Here is a 4,543-nt window from a genome sequence, read left to right on the forward strand (position 1 = left end):
ATGGATGTGTGTGAAGTAAGGATGTTCATATCTAAGTATTATTTCTTAGAGGAACATAGATCAGTCATTTCTCCATATAAAAATCGATGGAAAAACAGATCGAGTGTTCAATTTGTCTGTTCTATTTCTACAAGACTTTCCCTGAAGGGTAGCTAACATAGACAGGCATATACGAGTTACTTTTTCTTTAAATTCCGCGCTGTTAAAATGGCGTAACGGGTGGTAAATTTGCGCTAACGAAATTTCGGGCGTCAGCTAGGAGAGAATAAATGAAAAATTTTATGGAGATATTTAAGAGACATATTTAGGTAAGGCCTAATCCGCAGTCCACGTCACAAGGTCGCACGGTAGCCGTGTGTACAAGCTTTAGAGAACATATCTGTTGATACAGTTTATTACGTCAATGTACATTGGTCCGGTTGCTATTTACTTTTGGATTAGAACCAGATACATGTCAGTATAATATCTTTCTAATATTTTGGCGGCTCGGCTGCACGCATAAGTCGTTGCTTATATGTAGTCGGGCGTAGTGAGTTACGAGACGAGAGTACTAAGCATTGCGAACCTCAAGTTGAGCCGCCTCTGAATGCGAAACGCTCTATAAATTGAATTTTAATTTGAATTATTTTATAGCTTTTGTACCGCCAACTGTGTCGTATAACTTTAGTGATCGAATCCTACATAAGGAAACAACCTCGCTGTATGTTTTATCAAACAAATGTAAACGAATAAGCAATACCCTTGTCTGTACATTATGCTCGCAACGTCAACGTTGTGAAATTAAAAAAAATTATAAAAAATATAGCCTATATTACTCACTGATAACGTAGCTTTTTAATAGTGAAAGAATTAAAAAATCGACTCAGTAATTTTTGAGTTTTTTCAATACATATAAAAAAACAAATCTTACCTCTTTATAATATTGGTATGGACGATATTGAAAAAATATGCAATTAACATCATCTAAATATTAGGTCGTTTTATTTGTGGAAGTATATGTGCATAAGAAAAATAGTTCAAATATCAGCTAACAGAGATGTATGGAAGAGTACATACTCTGCTGACACTAATACTGACTGTGGGATGGTGATCCTAAAGAAAATTCACCAAACAGTAATAATGTTACAAAAGTTATTTTATGCATTTCTATTTACATTTAGTTTTTTTTATTATTTCATACACTATTAAGAGTTCACTATATAAAATTGTAACGAACTTTTAAAAATACTTACTTGTATTTCGCTTTCCGTCGTTTTGTGCGGACAATTCTACCCACCCTACTCCCCGTAATAGGGTTAAGATACATTTTTAAATACTCAGTAATTAATCATAACATAAACAAATAATGCAACTAAAATTATAACAACTAAAGCATAAATAAAATAATCTAAATAAAAAATGCACCAAAAACATTTAACGTTGCCACTCGGTAAACCGTTTTCACATTTGAAACTGATTTTATACATGACAGAAACAATTTTTTTTAATTAAAAACTAAAAAAAAAGGTTAAAAGTCCTTTACTGTATACACTAATCTAATAAAATTTTAAAATTCACCAAAACACAATGATAATAATGTTATTTTTAGAATATTAATTAAAGACAGGAAACGTGGGCAGCCGGGTTACATCACAGATATAATGACCACTAACAAATCCCGCGCAGTTAACGCGCTCCGCACTAACAGTTCAAAACTCGTTAATTTAATTATAACTCACTGAAATAGCATTTTTTAACTTTTTAACAAACCATCAGCTAAAATAGACAACCCTAAAGTATTTTTGCGGTCCACGAAGTTTGAATACGATGAAAAAAAATAATATTTAAGGTTCAAACATGAATAAATGTTCACTGGGACGAGTATTTTAAAATACGGATAAAAGTTTGAGAACCTCTGAGTTAAAATAAACGCATATGCTTCTCAAACTATTTAGGAAATATACACGTAACTTTTAGGTTATGTAGAACAGTTCTACGAATATTACTTAAATAAATACATAATTTGTTTCCTTGTTCTATCAATTTACTGATAAATAGCCATTCCTTTGTTTATAACAAGGCAGTTATCCTAACGCACGGTAATGGCACATTTTAGCGCAAATCGCTTCGCATTACGCGAACACTCTCAAGGAACTACACGTTCATTGTCTCAGCTTATCTTTGGTAATAACAATCTTGTGGGAAGTTAATGATTTAAATGTGATGTACATAAATTAAGTGTAAAATAAAACACATCCGATAGAGAACGAGGTTTTATTTGCATTGCTTCGAGAATGTAGTGTTCCTTACGTAGTCCTGCCAAATTACATTTACAGGTAGAACTTCGATAAGTTAAAGTCCAAGGGAAACACAAAATATTTTAAGTTATAGAGGTCTTAAGTTATCAAGAGTCTATGTTGTAAAGGTTTTGTGGTTCTGATGGGAACGGAACATATTATTTTTTGAAGTTAGAGAGGTTTTTAAGTCACCGAGGTTTGAGTTATCGAGATCCTACTGTGTAAGTTAACTTTCGCATTTAAAAATACAGCTATTTTTTCAGGAATACTCATTTATTTAGAGTTCATTTTTTAGGGTCTGCATATGTTAAAAAAATGCGACCCTCCCGCAAGCACTAACTTTCAGATAAAAAAAGAATTATCAAAATCGGTCCACTAGCGACGAAGTTATGCCGTAACACACATAAAAAAACACAGACGAATTGAGTACCTCCTTCTTTTGGGAAGTCAATCAAAAAACAACTAAACTCTCATCTTTATACTTGCTACAGAATAGCGACAGGAATTCGATTGTCATATAGAGAATTTAAAGTATTTTAAATTTTCGCAAATAATAGCTTAATCCTCCAGTAATATTATATCCGTTAACTGAAGTTCATAAATTACTAACAATTTGATCCTGTTTCAGATATAAAGATAAACTGTGCTTCACGCTAGGCTGAAGCGAAACACAAGGCGCATTGTTTTATACTGACGTACCATTCATATGCATAACAAACATGTGCTTTTTGCACAAATAAATATTTTATATTATCTCTAAGTAAAGAAATAATTTTTGCTTGTTACAGTCTAACACAAACATTATGGAATAAGCATAAGCAATTCAACTCAATTTGATGATCTGCAGATTGGTCTGTTCAAATTGGTGAAACAGATAACTAAACCAGCTGTAAGATTTCTGTGAGTTACTCACCGATCAATTCACGGCTCTTCAGCTCCCTTGCTTATAGTAACGAGTTGAGCCGTAAGCTAATTTACTTGTTGAGCCGTAGCACTGTTCAACGCCATGTGAGCTGATATTTTGAACAGATTCAGAGATTTTCATGTCTATTGTTAATGCTTATTTCGAAAGAAAAACTGGCTCTTTTATGTCTTTTACAAGGGCAATTAATTAGATAAATTGGCTGTTTTTAATAATTACTGGATCGATTTATATACTTAATCATAATAAGCGGACGCACACCTTTGAATAAATTATTGCAAAACTGTTAAGCGATTGTCGATTGTTTCGTAGACAATTCAACTGTTTAGTTGCACAACTAAAAATCGAATAGTGTAACCTTCATACAAGCTCATAGGAATCAAAGCGAGATCAAACAGTTGTGCGATAGTTTAGTCAAAGATGTGCGTGCTCTAAGGTGTAAATTGACCATACGCTAATGTCAATTTAATATTCCACATCACGTCAATGTCAGATAACGTCCTACTTGCATACTGTTAGTTGACTGCACAATACTGCACTGCAAATGCACTGCCATGCATTGCTTAACACTGGTATTTTGTAATAGACCACACCAAGTATATTTATGCTGGGTTGCTGAAGCTTCTATTTATTTTATCCATACCTATTGGCAGATTAGGATTAGTTTGACGTAAGTTTAAGCAGAATATAACTCAAGTTACGTAGTTCGGAACCGCACTTCATGAAGGTATCAAACCGAGTACTAACGAATGGATAAATGTAGCTGGGAAACCGGAATGTAATATCTAATATTTTACTATGTTTTTATTTATATGTATTATACTAATATTATAAAGTGGAAAGATTTGTATTTTTGTATGTATTGAAGTAACTCAAAAACTACTGGGCCGATTTTAATAATTGTTTCACCGTTACAAAGGTAATTTATCAGTGAGTAACATAGGCATTATTAATTTTATAAATTCACGGGGACGTAGTCGCAAGCAACAGCTAGTTACTAATATCTTTTAACTTTCAAAGCGTGTAATGTTTATAATGTCAGATGCTGGGAATCGAACCTATCACCGTGTCATCGGTAACTCGTACTTAAACGAGGGGATAATGAATTGACTAATAAATATGAATAATTTAATAATTAGCCTATTACAGTCTGGCTGTATCTTCCCGTAGTTATCATTTTCCCATTGAGCCGGTCCACTAATCGATTTTACTATCACCAGCTCACTATATGTCCCCACCGAGGGGCTCGGAGCCTACCCTAAATTAGGGTGATTAGGCCATAGTCAACCACGCTGGCCAAGTGCGGGTTGGTCGACTTCACACACATCTTTGAATTTCTTCGCCG

At 33.6% G+C, this 4,543-nt stretch overlaps 2 protein-coding genes across 2 annotated transcripts in view; both read right to left on the reverse strand.

Annotated features, from left to right (window-relative positions):
• The window catches only part of LOC106106464 (uncharacterized family 31 glucosidase KIAA1161), a 21,846-nt gene that overhangs the window by 16,140 nt on the left and 1,163 nt on the right, over nt 1–4,543 (reverse strand). The gene's annotated exons all lie outside the window — the stretch shown is intronic.
• The window catches only part of LOC106106465 (sorting nexin-27), a 23,734-nt gene that overhangs the window by 426 nt on the left and 18,765 nt on the right, over nt 1–4,543 (reverse strand). The window lies entirely within an intron of this gene.

Source organism: Papilio polytes, unplaced genomic scaffold (genome assembly GCF_000836215.1).
Source record: "Papilio polytes unplaced genomic scaffold, Ppol_1.0 DF822178.1, whole genome shotgun sequence".
NCBI lineage: Eukaryota > Metazoa > Arthropoda > Insecta > Lepidoptera > Papilionidae > Papilio > Papilio polytes.